Source organism: Ursus americanus, chromosome 13 (assembly GCF_024610735.1).
Source record: "Ursus americanus isolate L20-20 chromosome 13, mUrsAme1.1.p, whole genome shotgun sequence".
Lineage (NCBI taxonomy): Eukaryota > Metazoa > Chordata > Mammalia > Carnivora > Ursidae > Ursus > Ursus americanus.
The window spans coordinates 4,116,193-4,135,086 of NC_142139.1; the positions used below are offsets into that span (position 1 = coordinate 4,116,193).

The 18,894-nt window shown below is 42.5% G+C and overlaps 1 long non-coding RNA gene across 1 annotated transcript in view; it reads left to right on the top strand.

The window, feature by feature from the left end:
- LOC123793126 (uncharacterized) overlaps positions 1-18,894 on the top strand; it is a 32,971-nt gene that overhangs the window by 12,232 nt on the left and 1,845 nt on the right. Inside the window, exons 2-3 of the long non-coding RNA XR_006779854.2 lie at positions 2,491-2,626; positions 13,976-14,061. This is a non-coding gene — a long non-coding RNA (uncharacterized LOC123793126). The remainder of the gene's footprint in view (positions 1-2,490; positions 2,627-13,975; positions 14,062-18,894) is intronic.

Genomic DNA, 18,894 nt, shown 5'->3' on the forward strand with positions numbered 1-18,894 from the left:
AGAGGGTAAGCTTGCCAGAGAGAGACTCAGACAAAGCAAGATTTTGGCTTAACTGATACATATTTCTAATCTTTGAGAATCATCTTCTCTCTATTTAAATATAAAGCCAACAATTTTGCATCTGTGTGACCATATTAGTAACATTTGCAAAATTATCCTGCATGGTTTTTCTGTTTGGATGTGATGGGAAAAGAGGATTTCCTGGCGTCTAGCATTGTGCTAGCTCTTTCTCTCTTATTTTTACATTTAAATTTTACTTAGCTTTTTAAACAAAATTTTTTATTTTGAAGGAATGTTAGATTTATGGAAGAATTCCAAAGATAGTATTATGTTCCTGTGTTCCCTTCACCCAGTTTGTCCTAATGTTAATATTTTAAATAACCATGGGCATTTGTCAAAACTGAGGAATTAACATTGGTTACGTTACTTCTAGCTAAACTCAGGTCTCACTAGTTTTCCCATTCACGTCAGTTTTCTGTTCCCCGATCCAAACTACACTGCACTTAGTACTGCTCTTTGATTAACCCGCAGAAGGAGGCAGCAACCTTGCTCTTTGCCGCCTCTGGGGTTAACCATGTAGGTTCTTGTCGTATGGCTGGAGGAAAACCCTGATGACCACAGAATCAGATCATTTGATCACATGATACAGCCTTTCTGCCCTACATGTGCCTTCCTGTATTTGCACTGTTCCATTAATTTAACCACAATGTGTGTGTTTGTGTGTGTGCTATATAAAGAGAAACATTTCTTTATGCCTTGGTAATGTTTTCCTTCAAACACTATTGATAAGTTTGTCATGTATTTTGATAAAAAGTCTTGCTTGTTAAATCAACAAATTGGTTCTTTTTTATACCATCCACATTTGCCTAATCTGTAAAGATAAGCAGTATGGTTTGGTTTAGTGATTAAAAGCATGGGGTCTTAAAAATCTGGTTTCAAACCTAACTCAAATATTACCAGCTATGTAATCTTAGGCAAGTTATTTAATGTCACTGAGCTTCAGTTTCATCCTCTGTAGAATGGAAGGATCATAGAAACTTCTAGAGATAATGCATGCAGAGCCCTTAGGACAATAGAAATTTCTAATAAAAGGTAGTTTCTATTTATTTTTTATTTTTTTTCAAGGTAGTTTTTATACATTGGCCATCTCCCTTTCCGCCCTGTTTTCAGATAAGCTTTATATGCAACATACCCTTCAGGATCATAGCTGGGAATTCAGCAATGTAATTCTTGATGCTGTGAAGGAACAGGTATGGAAGAGGTTTCAGTAATAAGGGTTCTGGCAAGTACCGATACCACACACAGTTCCAGCCTCTCCTCTTTCTATGCACTGCTGTTTTATTCTGTACGCAACACGTTTTCCCCAAGTGTGCTAGTGAAATTGGCTCAGATCCATGTGGAAGCTGGAGGAGTGCGGAGCAGGAAGAATCTCACCCCTTCTCTCAGGTGGCTCTGTGTGTGGGTGCAGCACTCGAGTGTCTGCCCAGGGGGGCATTGCCAAGAGGCCAGCTGTGACGGAGCTCTCAAGGCTGATTCTGGGTAAAGCTCTGACCGGTTGTTCAAGGCTGTGGCTGTGGGGGTCCTTAGGGAGTTTCCACTAAGGGTAACTTTGGGTCCTTCTGGATGCCACAAGGAAATTTTTTAGTTTACTTGGGAGCATTCAGAAAAGGCTAGAGAACAGGAGAGGAAGGCAGGAGCCAGCTCCCTGGTCTGCTCTACAGACCATCCTGAACTAGAGAGAGAGATTCTTGTCAGAGAATTTCTGGGAGATTTATGGTAATTAACATTTTTTCAGCCAGTGCTATTACCTCTGCAAAACTTGACACATTTTGCAATATGGAAATACGTATTCTTGGCTTTACATATAAAGGCCTTCCATCTCAACTCACATATTTCTTTACCTGGGGTAATGCTAATACTTTCTTCTTTTTAAAATCTTATTTTTTCTATTGTGGTTATAGATCCTGTGTGTGTGTGTATTTACATATACATATATATTTATATGTGTGTATTATTATATATAATAATATAGTATTTCAGGTTCTGATTGGCGGTAGAACATTAAGCTACAAAGTTGCTCTCTTTTCTAATGGCGTGTCCTTAATAATGTTTGGAAACATCTCATAAATAACACATAGCCCTCCTCAAGCCTATTTAGCAACAAAATAATCCCCAAACCCAGTAATAAATAATCCACTATGCTTACAGCATTCTTGCAGATATAGGTACTGTTTCAGGGTCAAAGACATGAGGAGAAAGAAGGTCGATTTTTAGTATATTATGTCGTTGTAGAGTAGACCGGCAAATTTTTCCTTTGCTATGGTATTTTTAATATAGGATACTGCTTTACACTTTTACCACTTGTTTACAAAGCTGATGTATGGATCTTTCCACCTTTGAATATGAATGTAAATGATCACTACAATATTATGGAAAAGGAAGAAGTGTAACACATACATTTCTCACACTGCTTTCTTTTTCTTCTTTCAGGAAAACCAGTTCGGCTATTAAGGAAAGCTCTCAACAAGGAGGAGAGCAAGAGAAGGCAGGGTTTCAGAGAGAATAGCTGTGCCCCGTCAAAGCGAACCGGGTTCCACACAGACATGGGATAGTACACAGGACAAAGGTACATTCTCCACGGTCTTTACGTGTAATTTACTGTGCTTGTATGAACGCACTAGAGCCTCTAGAATTCTTCCTGATCATATTACTTGCTTTTCTATTGCTAAAAAAAACCCAAACAAATAATCAAATATAATTTAAAAAGTCAGCTGTCCGGATTCTCCCCTGCCCCCCGCCCCTAAAATAACCTGACGCTTCTATGGTGTCAACATCTGTATATCTGAGTGATGTGTTTCTTGTGGTAAATGGCAATTTGGTCATCCTATATAATGAAATGTACTAGCCTTTCATTTATCAAAGCGTCTTTCTCTGCTCGGTTTTAAAAAGCAGAAATTTTACTTGGAGTTAGATATTTCCTAGGTTAATTCATATTTTATAAATATGTGGAATTATTAATTCATTCTATCTGTAGCATGTGTGGACCCTGAAGCTTATGGCAGTGCTGTTATCTGTTGCAGGGATGCAAACGTGCTCTTTGATGTGTTATTCTCGAGGACTAGAGAGGATAAGGATGGAATACTCATTGGGCCTAGTTCTCCAGACGGGCTGAAAATGCAGCAGTGGGTTATATGCATTTCCACAGAGCAGGGTCATAACTTTCTAACTTGTATCACGTTGTAGATAACAGGACCCTCCAGGGAGTAGCAACCTCAGCCATTCTTGCTGTATGCCCTTCTAGGATGGGGCCCTGGACATTCATTGCCAGGCTACAAACATCCCTTCCTGAGCAGGCTTGTTTCAATAAACTGCCTCTGTAATCACTGTGTGGAATGAGGTACACTACCCAGGAAACATGCCCTTGTGAATAGTAAAAATCATAATCACATACAATGGCAGCTTTATTTCTATCAACTCACTAATCCTCATAATCCCTAAGATAGGCTTTTTCGTAGCCCTGATTTACAGATGAAGAAACTGAGGTATAGAGGGCTTACTCATATACGTCTCTTGTTCTCTGGCCCAACCTTATGTCGCTTTAATGGATGCAGGCTGATTCTTGGCATTGAGATTCATTTTTGTTTTGCTCCCTTGGGACTTTATTCTTTAATTTGTTAGTTCTTTCTTTCAGTCAGCAGTTCTGTGTTCAGAGATACTATGGACCAAGCCCAGGGTTAGGTGCTGAGGATACAGTCATGAACAAGACAGGTGTAACAGTGGCCCCATAAAGCCTACACGCTGAGTGGTGGCTCAGTTGGTGCAGCATGTGACTCTTGATCTTGGGGTTATGAGTTTGAGCCCCACGTTGGGTGTAGAGATGACCTAAAAAAAAGTCAAATATTACAAAAAAAAAAAAAAAAAAAGCTTATGGGACACCTGGATGGCTCAGTTGGTTAAGCGTCTGCCTTCGACTCAGGTCATGATCCCAAGGTCCTGGGATCCAGCCCCACATTGGGCTCCCTGCTAGGCAGGAAGCCTGCTTTTCCCTCTCACACTCCCCTTGCTTGTGTTCCCTCTCTTGCTGTCTCTCTCTGTCAAATAAATAAATAAAATCTTAAAAAAAAAAGTCTGCCTTCAGCTCAGGTCATGATCCCAGGGTCCTGCTTCTCTCTCTGCCTGACGCTTCCCCTGCTTGTGTGTGCGTGCTCTCTCTCTCTGACAAATAAATAAAATCTAAAAAAAAAAAAAAAAAAAAAGCTTACACTCTGTTGGGAAAAGCAGACATTAAACAGATAATCACAATAGACTCCAGTGCTGTTTGGGGAAACCCTAGGTGCTACAGGAGAGCAAAGCCAGGGGATCCAATCTGCTCTAGGGGTCAGGGTCATTTCCCAGTGGTAGGGTGGGATTTAGCCAATGAAGAGAAAAGAGAAAATGGCTATTGGCAGAGGGAACTCCAAAGGGGAGTCAGGTGGGAAGTCTGTGGAATGAAGAGAACATGCTGCTTAAGGAACTGAAAAACTAAGGTCAAGCCTAGAGTGTGGCGTTGGAGGGACACTGGAAACGATGATGTGGGGAGGAGGGCTTGCCAAGCCATTGAGTTTGTACTTTAAACTCAAAGAGATGCCTTTAAAGAGATAATCAGGAAAGTGATGTGATTTAATGCATGGCTTCAAAAAGATTGGTCTGCTGCTCTGTGGAGAATGTCTGTTAAGTGGAGGCAAAAGTGGGACTGGGAAGACCAGAGGGTGGCTTCTTTTGTGACCCCATAGGGATGCCGACAAATTCTCTCATTGGTCAGCCAACACCGGGCAGGGTAAGATACGTTTGAGGTGCCTACATTCCAACCAAAGGCCAGTGAAGACAAATGTGCTTGATTTATGCAGCTGGGTGAGAATGAGCTAAGGTTTCAGTAGCCCGTGTGCTCACCAGAGGAGAGCTGGGGAGAAACAGAACCCAGAGACAAGGCCCTGGGATGTTTGATCGCTATTGGTTCATTCCATTGATATGCATCAATTCAATAAATATATTGGCACTCAAATTTTTGTCCAATTAATTGACAGCCACCATTTCTAGAGTGCTTATCAGGTGCCATTGTAGGTCTGGGTGTAGATGATCTCATTTATTCTTCATCATGGCTCTCTTAAGCTAATAGTTATTTATTTTCCAGTTTCTAGAACAGAAAGCTAAGGCAAAGAGAGTTCAAATTACTTGCCAAGGGCACGTAACTAGTGTGAGAAAAGGAGCCAGAATTCCACTATATGAACAAACGAATAAGCGAATGAGCAAAATGTACTGCTTCCTCTCATTTGCCTCTAATAACACGTGGGAATGCTTACCTAATGGTGAGCTTTCAATCACAAGAGTGTTTGAAAGACTGTAGAGGGACCCCTGGGTGGCTCAGTCAGTTAAGTGGCTGCCTTCGACTCAGGACAAGAGCCCAGGGTCCTGGGATCAAGCCCCACGTTGGGCTCCTTGCTCAGTGGGGAGCCTGCTGCTCCCTCTGCTGCTCCCCCTGCTTGTGCTTGCTCTCGCCCTCTCCCTCTGACAAATAAATAAATAAAAACTTTAAAAAAACAAAACAAAAAACAAAAACAATGGATCATCTCTACTGTCTTCATGTAGATTAAGAAACTCTGTGGGCCTCACTCAGTCTACCATCTGTGACTTTGACCCTAGAATGGAGAAAGAAAAATGCAACTACTGAGCTTTTTGTATTGTGGGGAGCATGTTACTCTTGGTCAGCCAATTAAAACAAATTTCTTTTTTTTTTTAAATGTATTTATTTATTTTAGAGGGGGAGAGAGAAAGAGAGAGAGTGTGTGCACAGGAGCATGTTTACGGCGGGGGGCGTGGGGGGGGAGAGGGAGAATCCTGAAGCAGACTCCCTACTGAGCCCGAGGGGCTCAATCCCAAGACTCTGAGATCATGACCTGAGCGGAAATCAAGAGCCAGCCACTTAACTGACTGAGCCACCCAGGCGCCCCAAAACAGGTTTCTAAAAAGAGACAGTTTCTCTAGGGAAAATAAATATGTAAAAAAGATCACACAAAATTTGAAGGAGTTTATAGTTAAGTTGAAGCACATATATACCCACAAAAGATAGCAACATACACGAAAGCAGCTAGGATCCTATCCTGACTCTTGCTGACCGTAGCAGCGTTCACCTTTGTGGATCCCTTCCTTCATTTAAAGGTAATAAACTGAAATAAAATAAGATAAAAAATATGGTATGAAATTTTGCAAGTAAAGGGTACAAAGATGAATATAATACAGGTTGGATTAGTATATCTTCATTATTATTATTTTCTTTTTTCTTCTAATTTTATTTATTTTTAAAGATTTGATTTATTTGAGAGAGAGGGGGTGAGAGAGTGAGGAAGGGGGAGGGGCAGAGGGGGAGAGAGAGAGAGAGAGAGACAGAAGCAGACTCCCTGCTGAGTAGGGAGCCTGATGTGGAGCTTGATCCCAGGACCCAGAGATCATGACCTGAGCTGAAGGTAGATGCTTAACCGATTGAGCCACCCAGATGCCCCTTTCTTCTATTTTTAAGAGAAGTCAGAGGGGGAGATGAATCATGAGAGACTATGGACTCTGGGAAACAAACTGAGGGTTTTAGAGGGGCGGGGGGTGGGGGGATGGGCTAGCCCGATGAAGGGTAGTAAGGAGGGCACGTATCGCATGGAGCACTGGGTGTTATACGCAAGCAATGAATCATGGAACACTGCATCAAAAACTAATGATGTACAATATGTGACTAACATAAGATAATAAAAGAAAAAAAGTAACATTAAAACATTTTTGTGGGCCTATAGGTACTATGAAGTACCTCGTGGATAAGTTGGCCCTGTTTCCAAATAAGTGATACAGTGAGAAAAAACATCAGGAGAAAGAGATTGTTTTGATCTGGACTATGACTCTGGGGATTCGAAGTTAGCCAAAAAGATGATGCTAAGTGGTCCGTTTCCAGGACAAGGCAAAGATGGAATGGGCAGCTGAATAAAGTCCAGAGTGCAGTGGGAAGGAAGGGGGACAGGTGCGCAGTGAGAGAGACCAGAGATTGCCTTTTATCTGATGCCAATTGTGGAGTCTGGGAAGAGATTGCTAAAACTCACTGTGTAGGGTGGGACGGAGACCAACATGAGCCAGTGAGGATGGGGAAGGCACAGGGGAAAGGTGGGATTCTGACCAGGACCCTTAGCCAGAGTGTAAGGCAGGGGAGCCTGGGGTGATGGGCAAGTACAGGGGCACGTCTGTGCAAGGCAATCCGGAAAGGCACATCGGAGCAGGGTGATATGGTGATACCATGAAGTCATCCTTCCCCGTTGATGGTAATCTGATTTTTGGCTCCTTCCTGGGTTGCAGAACCTGCTAATCATAGACACCATAATAGCTGGGGTTCTGGGTGTGAATTAGGTCCTCCCAATTGATGCATCTTGTGAGACTTCAATTTAAGAGACCTGACTTAAGTTGGGAGATGCATTGACTTTGGCACAGTTTTGCAAAAGAAAAAAACCTTAATGCATAAACCCAGTTGAAGCATCTACTTATGTCATATCTACTACGCAAAACACAAAGCTGAGCCCAGAATTAAAGGGGGTGAGGCAGTTCACTCCCAAGTTACTTGGCAAAGGGCATCAGTGCAGAGAGGGGTGAAGAATTAGGGTCACAAAAGGTGATGTGACACAGGGAGTAACGTGAGGTGAACCCCATATTAAAAGGACCCTGCCAGTAGCTGTGTGGACAATAGACCATGGGGAGCAAGAACAGAGTAAGAGAACAGGCAGGAGGCTATGGCAACAGTCCAGGCTGGAAATGACAGTGGCTCGAAGTAGGGGAACGGGGCGGTGGAGATGGTGAGAACAGGTTGAGTTCTGGATGTATTTTGAAGGCAGAGCTGACAGGATTTGCTGATGGCTTAGATGTGTGATACAAGGGGTAGAAAAGAATAAAAGATGACTTCTAGGTTTTTGGCCCAAGCAAGTGGGCCTTTCTTTGAGGCCCCACTGGTCCCTGCTATGATGCATTGCACGGTGATTACATGAGTGGGTTCCCTTTGTGATAATCCGTAGAACTGTACGTGCCACACATTCATATCCATGGCTTGCTGTATGCATGTTAGCTCTCATTTAAAAACCAGGGAAATATTAGTAGAGAGAGGCTCAGTCAACAGTGGGAGTCAGCCTCCTTACTTTCTCTGACTCATTCCCCTTGGCCCATAAACTCCTCAAGTTGTCTGTGGCATTCAGTTCAGACCTCTTACCTAGACAATTGCAATAGAGCTAACTCCTTCCACTGCCTTCGGTCCCCTGTCAGTCCTCACACTGTGGCAGAAAAATCCATACAAAATACCAATACGATCATGGCTCTTTCCTGCCAAGAGTTACTTCCCCATTAGAGTAAAGGTCAAACTCTAGTATTTACGATGTAAACCCTTTCAGATGGGGCTTCTACCTGTCGGACCTAATCTTCCACTGCTCTCTCCTTCCTGCTCTGCGTTCCAGTCGTCACAGCGGTTGGCAGTTTACTCAACACTCGGGCTTGTGTGAGACCCCACTCAACTGCCCACCCCTCTGTGAGGCCTTCCCAGCATTCCCAGGCAAAGCCTCGCCCCTTCTGTGCCAGCACTTGGCCTTACCCTTCCTTCCATGTATTATTACAAATCGCATCTGGGGCTGTGGTTACTTTGTATTTGTGTGGTAATCATTTTTTAAGGCAAAGTTTATTTTCTTTTTCCTATTAAAGAGAACTGAATAAAGTGAGAGAGCTAGACATTTAGGTACGGTCTATATGAGAAAGTAATAGAAGGAAAAGACACCTCAAATCTCACTATCTCAAAATCTTTCCTTTTATTCTTCGCTTTCAGTCTTTTTTTTCAGTGCTTATTTTAAAGATATACTTGCAAACACACGATATAAATTCCGTGTCTTGCTTTTTATGTAATATTATAATGTAATGATTTTTTCTGGATGTTTAAAAATATTTCATATATGTTTGTGGGAAACCTGTTTCCATGTTGTTTCTTAGCACCTGTAGTTCCTCATCCGTGGGTTTTGTTTATGTGGGTTATTTGCCCATCAACTTATTGGTTCCGTGTTTTTTATTTGTGTACGATTTTCTTATGTAAAAAATATTACTTGCAACTGATGAATCACTAAATCTACCCCTGAAACTATTACTGCACTATATGTGAATTAACTTGAATTTAAATAAAATTTTGACAAAAAAAAAAACCTGTTTGCAATTAAAAATATCATTTAGGACTAAATTCGTCCATGAATAACAGAAATCCTGGCATATTAATTTTCTTCCCCCTCCACAGCTTTACTGAAGAATAATTGATAAACAAAATTGTATATATTAGAAGTGCACAACATGATGATTTGGTGTATGTATACGTTGTGAAATCATTACCACAATCAAGTTAATTAATGTATTCACCACCTCATGTAGTTACCTGTTTTTGGAAGAGAATGCTTAAGATCTGCTCTCTCAGCAGAGACCATTTATACTCGGCTGTATTCGTTTTCTCTTGCTGCTGTAACATATTACCACGCTTGGTGGCTTAAACCACACAAATTTATTCTCTTACGGTTCTGGACGTCAGAGGTCGAAAAAGAGTCTCCCTGGGGTAAAATCAAGGCGTTGGCAGGGCTATGTTCCCTTCTGGAGGCTGTAGGAGAAAGAGTCTGTTTCCTTGCCTTGTTCAGCTTCCAGAGGCTGCCTGCGTCCCTTGGCTGGTGACCCTTCCTCCATCTTCGCAGCCTGCAGAGGCGGGTGGTTGTTCTCACATCCTGTCACTCCCACCTCTGCTTTCACCATCACATCTTCTTTTATTTATTTATTTGTTTGTTTGTTTGTTTGTGTATTTGTCAGAGAAAGAGAGAGAGCACAAGCATGGGGAGGGGCAGGCAGGGCAGGCCCGGGCAGGCAGAGGAAGAAGCAGACTCCCCACTGAGCAAGAAGCAAGGAGCCTGGGACTTGATCCCGGGACCCAGAGATCATGACCTGAAGGCAGACTCTTAACCGACTGAGCCACCGGGCGTCCCCAGTCACATCTTTGGCTCTGATCCTTCTTCTGCTTCCCGTTTGCACTTTTAAAGACTCTTGTGATTACACTGGGCCCACCTGGATAATCCAGGATACTCTCCCTGCTTTAAGGTTAGCAGAGTAGCAACCTTAGGTCCTTCAGCACCCTTAATTCCTCTTTGTCGTGCAATGTGGCATAGCTACAGGTTTGAGGCATTAGGATGTGGACATCTTTGGGGGGATGTTATTATATGCCACACCGGGCATATCGACAAATAAAGTAGTTACTTGTTTTATGCAAAAATAAGTCTAGGGATGTCATTCCAGGGCATGACAACTTAATTAAACCATCAGGTATTCTGGCTTTTTTCCATCTTTCTGTTCTATCATCCCTAGTGTCTGGATCTGTAACTTGGTGCTTATTGCCTCGTAGTTGCCAGATGGCTGCAGGACCTCCAGGCTTTTCGTTCATGCTCCAAAAAGGGAAAAAAGTGGCGGTGTGAAGGAGTAAAAGATGAATGGGTAGGCCAGCTGAGAGTATGTCTTAGGTCAGATTCCCCGGAAGCAGACCTCGGCCTGTTCTTGTGTTAGTGATTTGCTCAGGAGGTATTTCTAGAAGAAATTGATAAAGAGAGGAATGGAAGTAGCATAGAGAAGAAGGTAAAGCCAAGCAAGGGAGTGCTACAGCCTGGCCTTGGACTCTGAGCATAAATCAGGTAGGTCTGTGCCCTCTCAAGGCCAAGAAGCTCCCACGTTCAGACTCCTGCCCCAGTCACGGCGACGAAGATGGTCTAATAGCTCAAAGGTAGCTGAAGAAAGTAACAGGTTCCAGCTGTCAGGATCAGAGCCCACGGAAACAAGGGTGTGGGCACACAGAGCAGATAAAGGGTTTCTGAGGGGATCTGGGTGGAGCACGAAGTGTTTGCCACAGTTTGTCTCTCTTATGAAGTTTCTCTGGATGCTCTCTTTAACATCTCCAACACATTCCTTCTTTCCAGACTTATCGCATAGCGCCCCTTGCTGCAAAGACGTCCAGCATAGGATTTTTAGTTGGACACCTTGCTCTTTTGCCAAAACTGGAGCTCTGTTAGTAAGTAAATAGGAAAGAATGGGTATTGGGTAGGCAACCATCATTTTGTTTACTTTAACTTCTAGTCACTTTCCTTAAACAGAGGATTAAATATTTTATGTAGTAGATATTTTCTTCTGTAATTTCTTCCAGTATTGTAAAATTAATCAACCTATATCTGTATTTTCTAGTTCATACAAGTATTTAGTTCTTTATAACTTATTTTGGTAAGTAATTTCAAATGATGCTGTAGATGATTACCCATACACCCATGTAAGCATTTTATTTGTGGGCCATGTATTTCACTCCACTGGTCTGTCCTCATAGCCCTTCTTCAGTGCTACATTTTAAAAAATAATGTGCTTTTATAACATATTTTAGTTTGTAAGAGGGCAAGTGCCCATCCTCATTTCTCTTCTTCTGAATTAGTAATGGGGTTTCATCAAGTTACTTTCACCATTTATTGTTACGGTCAGATGATTTTCCTAAATGATCAATTCAGAGGCATATTATTAACTGGATCTATCACTTAACATCTGTGAGCTTCATTTTTCTCTGCTGAAGAAGAGGTTCAATTAGGTGACTATTAGGCTCCCATCCAGGTCTAACACTTTGTCATCCTCAGAATTATCCAGCTGTCTGAAGAAGATTCCACTTGGCTGACCCTGTTGAACCTAGTAGTGGTTACTTTCGGCATGAATCAATGGATGCTCTTATGTAAGGGGTGGGGTGAGAAAACACTTCTAGAAATCTATGGCTTCTAGGCTTCCTACCGGTACACTTTTCTGCTTCCAGCCACCTGGGATGGCTTCCTTCTCAGGGCACCCAAACCAACTCTTCTAAAGAAAAAAACAGAGGAAAACGACAACCTGAACCATTAAATAATAATAGTAAAAGTATTTAACAAATAACTGTGTTAATGTATATTTAATTAATAAACTAAACTTAGACTTATGCTTGGCACATAATGAACATGACATAGTTATGATCATTCTTTGTGGTTATTCTTTTATTTATCTATTCCATAATAAATAGGCGTTGGGAGACCTAACCCTACTGGTCCTTCAGTGGGGCTAGTTCACTCTTGCTTCTCATAGAGTTAGATCTCCTTGCTCTGAAACTCCCCAGACTTTGATTCTAGTGTTTAAAGTTTTGTTTTACTGTTTTTCATGCAATGTGGCCCCTAAATGCAAGCTAATGTCTTTTATCTGGTAATTTCCTGAAGAAAGAGCTTTCCATCAAACACCAAAGAAAAGACTTGCTATGTTGGGCTTATTGAGAGGAGACACATCGATTTTCAAGTTGACATAGTTAAGCCTCATAATTCATGGATTCTATATTTGTGGTCACCTACTTGTTGAATTTATTTATACTCCCCAATTCAATATTGGTGGTACTTTCATGTGCATTCACAGACATGGGTGGAATGGTGAAAAAGTCGAGTTGCCCAACGCACAGGTTTCTCAGCTGAGGCTGAACAGTGCAACACTCTACATTCTTGTTTCTGCTTGCAGTCAGTAAACAAGTGTCCTTTTGTGGTCATTTTAGTGCCCTGCTTTTTGTTGGTATTTCTGCCATTTAAAATGGCCCCCAAGCACAATGCTGAATTACTGTCCATGTGCAAGGGGCTGTGACCATGCCTTATGGAGAAACTATGTGTATTGGATAAGCTTCGTCCAGACATGAATTGAAGTGCTGTTGGCTGTGAGTTCAATGTTAATGAATCACCAGTACATATTTTTTCTTTTTCTTTTTTTTTTAAAGATTTTATTTATTTATTTCAGATATAGAGTGTTAGCAAAAAAGCATGAGGTGGGAGAAGCAGACTCCCTGCTGAGCAGGGAGACTGATTGGGGGATGGGGGGATCCCAGGATCCTGAGATCATGACCTGAGCCGAAGGCAGACGCTCAACCGACTGAGCCACCCAGGTGCCCTGACGGTACATATTAAATAAGGTGTCTTTAAACAGAAGTGCACACAAAACAAGGTTATGTATTGATCTCTTGACAAAAATGTTGTGACAAGAGGCTCATAGCAACCTAACCCTGTATTTCCCCCTGGGAATGATGGCTCACTGTTGGCTAATTCAGTGTTTGTAGTGACTTTATAGAACGTAACTACCACGAACTACGAGAATCAAGTGTACTTTCCTAAGGGATACATTGTTGGGGCTACTTGTGATTTTTTTAAACTGAGTGTTTCCATGTCAGCTCCTGCTCCCCAAAGATGGGACTCCCTGTGTCTTATCTGGGCATGTGATGCAAGAAGCATTTGGACGCCCATGTCACTCACAGCACCTTCCTCTTGAAGTCATTTAGATCCCGTTATTCGGAAGTCCAGTGAAGGATTTTTATTATTTCCTTTAGCATTATATATTGTATGTTCAGTTTTATCATTGAAAAAAAACTGGCTGGGGTGCCTGGCTGGCTCAGTTGGAAGAGTGTACAACTCTTGATCTTGCGGTCACGGGTTTGAGCCCCATGTTGGGCATAGAGATTACTGAGAAAAGAATAAATATTAAAAAACCTAGTTTGTTTTAAGATGCACTAAATACTGTTTTTAGGAAGGAAAAGAAAATTGTACCCTGATTAATGATGTTGTAGATTCCTCAGTGACTAAAGCATTTTCTTAATGATAAAAATAGTCACCATTAAGTTCTACCACATTCCAAACACTGCACTAAACACTTTATTACATTATTTTATTGTATCCTCACCACAATGCTGCAAAGTGATCTTATTGTCCTCATTTCATCAGTGAGTACAGATCAGGGAGCTGGATTCAAATCCCAGTCTATTTGACCGAAAGTCCAGGTCTTTCTACTAAAGCATTCACAATAGACAGTACTTGTTCATATTACCTGTTCTTCCTTGCAGGGGCTGCGTAAAACCCATTAGGAGAACGCGAATCTAGTTTACTCATCCAGACTGAACATGTCACATTAGCAGCTTCTTGACTAAAGGTAAGGCAAACAGATGGAAAGAACATGAGACTATTCCACAAATTTAACTCATGCTTTGTTACTTTAACCAAGAGAGAGAAATGGACAAGCGGAAAAAGGAAAGGCATACAACAAACCATCTGCTTTTATAGCATATTAATAATAAATGCAAACAAATATTTGTGTTTTATCTGCATTTCGTTAGCTGGAAACAAAGCCCATGATTCCAGAAGTGGCACCTTTAGCTCAAGCACGCAGTGCCAATGAAACAGTAGTTGCTCTGTCAAACAAATAAAACATCTTTCTGCCAATGCTTTCAGGGTAATGGTAATTAAATAGATTTTCGGTCACTCCTGTCCTATATCCTGCACTAAGTTGATTAACCTGTTTAATGAGTATATGAGAATGACCAAAGCTGACCTCACATCAAAGAGCCCCATTGTTGCTGTGTGCTGACCTGAATTTTAATTGTGCACCAGGTCCTTTAATTGCACCACAGATGTGCTAGAGAATAGAGCAGGTATTTTAAGCGGCAGTGGGTTTCTTTTCCCAGATGTGTTTGGTTGCTCATAACATGCAATATTAGATGTTGTTTTGCGTGTCCAGGCTCTCAATGCTCCCCCTCTTTGCAAAGATTCACAGTTTAATAGTTCTCTTTGACATAGCCGGCAGTAGTGATCAGTTTTATTTAGATGGGAAAACTTCATTTTATGTATTACTAAACGTCACAAAGAAATTTAGGAAAAAAGTCTATAAATAAGTCAGCAGTGAGTAAGTTAGACTCCAGTCTTCAGGACTCCTTTAAGGCCTCCAGCCTCCATCTTCAGCCTCTAAGAGGATCGTTAGAGGCAGACGTGGCTTCCTTAGTGTGCTGTCATCAAGGGCCAAGCTACAAGTACCAGACCATAGGAAAAGGAAGCCAGTTCTTAAGTGATAGCATTCATTTTTTTTAAAACCCTAAAACTCAGTAACGTGCTGTAGGCTTCTTTCCAAAGTCTCTTTAAGTTAATTTTGTAAGCAAGTTGAACAGGGCGTTTTAGCTATCCGCCTGCGACAGGATAATGACACTTTGAACTCATGTTTCATTGTGGCACTTTCAAAAACATTCAAACACCAACGGCCACAAACTTCTGGTGCTTTAGACTTCAAAAAAATAAGCTGGCCTAAAATCTTTTTGCAACAAGTTGGGTTTTCTTTGGCGGGGGGTGGAGGGGGAGGTAAGGAGAGGGCATGTGTAAATAAGGCTAAATAAAGCCTACTGCTGTGGTCTTGCTGTATTCTTCCCTGCATCCAATCCTGGGTGGAAGGTGGACCCACTAAGTGGGGAGGGATGCAAATGACTTCTGTCATCCACTCTGTGTCTTCTTACCTGAGACGGGTCCCAGATGTCAATGTGAAATGGCACCCGCTCCAGGATGGGTGGGGGTGTGTGTGAGTGTGAACAGTGGGAATGCCAGCGGAGACGGAGGGAATGTATGGGGCGAGCGGGAGACAACAGGGTGTGTCTGTCTCTTGCTGACGGAGCAGCCGGCATAATCCCCACACTCTTGCATTCCCAAGCTGCCTTCTTGACTGTTCTGCTGCTGCTGCCTGTCTGGCTCATTCAGTTTCTTGTCTTAACACCAACTTGTACTGTGGCCTGGGGGCATTCCCTTAACTTCTTTGGACCTCAGTTTCTTCAACTATAAAATGAAGGTACACCACGTTATCTTCCAAGTTTGTTCCGATAAATGATTTGTCTGCTCTTCTGTGGTCGTCTTATCATAGTGTTTGACTAAGGAGAATGATTAAACTATTTCCCTTTTCTTGTTTTGAGGTATCTTTGGATTTTATTTCATGTTCCTCTATAAGCATTAAAAAAAATAACCACTGTCTGTTGGTAATAGATGGTTTCATAGCTAGGCAAAGTTGTCAGACTCTAGACAGTCTGAAGATGATGTTGGGGTTTCCCCCTAGAATTGCGATGAGTTTTCTGAAGAGAAGTATTGATATCTGTACATGCTGGTTGTTATCACTGTCAGAAGGAGGCCATGTAAAGAAAGTTGGGAAGATGAGGGCAGCAAGGGCGTTTGTGTCATTGGCAAGATCCTATTAATGGTGATCTGCTCCCCAAACAGAAAGCATTAGGTTGTTTTATTGTTCAGGAAAGATTGCTAATACATCAGTAGGACCCCTCCTTCACACAGTAAGTCGGCAGGAGGCTAAGGAATTTTTGTTCGTCAGTGTGTCTGGCTGCAATTCATCCCACATCTAAGTGGGTATTATTATGTTTCTTCACTGTGTTGACTGGTGTACCCCGCAGTGAAACCTGTAGATGTCGAGGACAGAAGCAGAGGGTCAGAAACGCAGGTCTGGAAAAGTAGGGTCTGAAGTGCTTTCCTTAGGGTTGCTCAGGTGGGGAACAGGCCTGGAGGTGGTGGGGAGAGCAGGGGAGGTGAGGGACAGCGTGCTGAGGCTGGAGGCGTAGAGGGGAAGGAGAATCCAGCAAGGCTAGTATGATGCAGGTACCATCTCTCCCAGAGATGATCTGCTTATAAGCACTCTTTCCTCATCACCAGAAACCTCTTTTGCTTGCTTTTCGCTCTTTTGTCAGGCACCATGTCTGAGTCCCTTCTGATTCACGTTTTGATTCCAATCTAGTTAGAGGTGAGGAGGCAGCATCAGGGTTACGCCAAGGGGTCTGGATGATGGTCCACATGTTTCCTCACGCCCTGCGTAGAGAAGACCCAGTCTGTCTGGGGAGCACACCCTTTCCCTAGAAATTCCCCCACCCCCACTCCAGAGAGTTCACTAAAAACCAAGGAACTTCTGATAAAGGAGGGGGAGCTGGAGGCTGACCTCACCCAGAGAGCAAATTCAGGAAAACTGCAAAGAGCTGCTCTGTGAGGAGGACAGAGTCTGACATCTGTCAGCAGCAGTGTACGGGGATGCACCATCAGATTCAGAAAATACCACTTCTAGAATCAAACTCAGATTTCGCACATCTGCGAAATTATTGTTATTATGCTATAAATAATTGTAGGTTAAAGGACAAATAAAGATTTTACCCAAACTATGATTCATTATTTTCTCCCATTTGGACGAGATGGCTCCGGTGTGGCTGCTTTGTGAGGCCTCTTAGGCAACAGGCTTTTAGTTTCTTACTCCAAAGGGTTCGTTTCAGCCTTGGTTCCAGTCACACTTACTATCTGTGGGAACTCAATCAAGTTTCTTGATTTCTTTGAGTTTCTAGTTCCTGACCTTGTAACCTGCACATCATAACATTAGCTATAGGGAATGGCTTCTTTCAAGAGCCAATACGCGAGTCTTTGTGAATGTGCATTATAAATTACTATGTACATTTCCATCTTTTGCCCCAGCCACAGCAAATATATAAAGACTATTATGCATGTTTTTGTTTTTTGGTTTTTGGTTTTTTTGGTATTAGCCTTATTCTAAGTTCCTTTTATTGTCCCTATTTTTGTTTTCTTATTTCTTTCCACGTCCAATTTATAAATCTGAATATATAAACCATTTTGGGGGGAAAAGATAGGGTATATATAAATAACTGAATAAATTTAAATTGTAATTTTGCTAGTGGATTGCTAAAAGAATCAACCTTCCCCACTTTACCACCAACCCAGGACCAGCCCTGCTAGCTTACACCAGCCTCAGTCACTGGCTTACAGTATGCCGTGTACTGTCTGTGGCACCTTCCTTGCCATAACTTTCTGGGGGAGGTGACACTTGATCAGTGTTTACCTGATTGACAAAATCAGTTTATGTTGCTCACCTTATATAGCCCAGGAGTGGGCAGATCTTGGCTTTAGGCCATGTACCGTCCAGGGTCACCAGCTTGGTGAGCTCTTTCCCTGGTGCCACCATGGGCTGTCTTCTCGTGGAGACATCTCCCTGTTCACATATCTGGAAATCATAGGAAAAATCCACTCCTTCATTTCATAAACAGTTGATGAGCCCCTACTACTCACCAGGCACTATGGTCGGCACCCCGGGTGATATAGGAATGCATAATGGATGGTCCCTGCCCCAGTACAGAAACAAATATGGGGGGTAACCAAGTAGCTTGACGAAGTAGGGAGGTATGGCAGAATGCTTGAGTGCACGGGCCCTGGAGCTGGCCTGCTCTGTCATCTGTCAGCTGAGTGGCCTTGGGCACCAACCTCTCAGTGCCTGAGTGTCTCAGTAGCTATAGAATGGAAGTAATAATGGCTGTGCTGAGGGTTACTTAAATCAACAGTCATAAAACAGAACAGTGCCTGGCACCACAGCTAACCCGGGAGAGGGTGATGATGGCGATGATGATGGTGGCTGTGGTGGGGAGAAGTGCTCCAGTGTGGAAGGCAGGCCAGTTATCCAGGAGGCCGGGAAAGGCACCGCAGAACTGGGCTTGCTGGGCAAAGGAGCAGAAGCCCCCTCCAGGGGAAGGGTTCAGCACTCCGGGCACAGTGAAGGTAAAGAGAAGGATGTTCCGAGAATGTTTAGTCAGCCAGGAACTGCTCTCAACTCCTGAATTCGGACCTTGATGCCAAAGTGGAAACAAACACGGCATGTTTCCATCACAAGAACGTTTTGTTTGTTACCATGAGAGAAAATTGGCTGGACTGGAAAAATATGGTCTGTGAGCAAATAGATGATTCTGTTAAGGAGACATGGTCGGTCAGTGCCTACAGTTGCAGGAGGGTTGATGGTAATAACTGATCTTATTAATTCCAGGTTGGGGAGAATCTTGTTAGGGAAATGAAAGGTTTAAACAAATCTGAATGAAGGTTGATAGTGTGGTCTGAGTTTGGCAAATTATTTTTTAGCCCTTCACTTTCTTAAAAAAAAAAAAAGTCACGGGCAGGCTCATGTCCC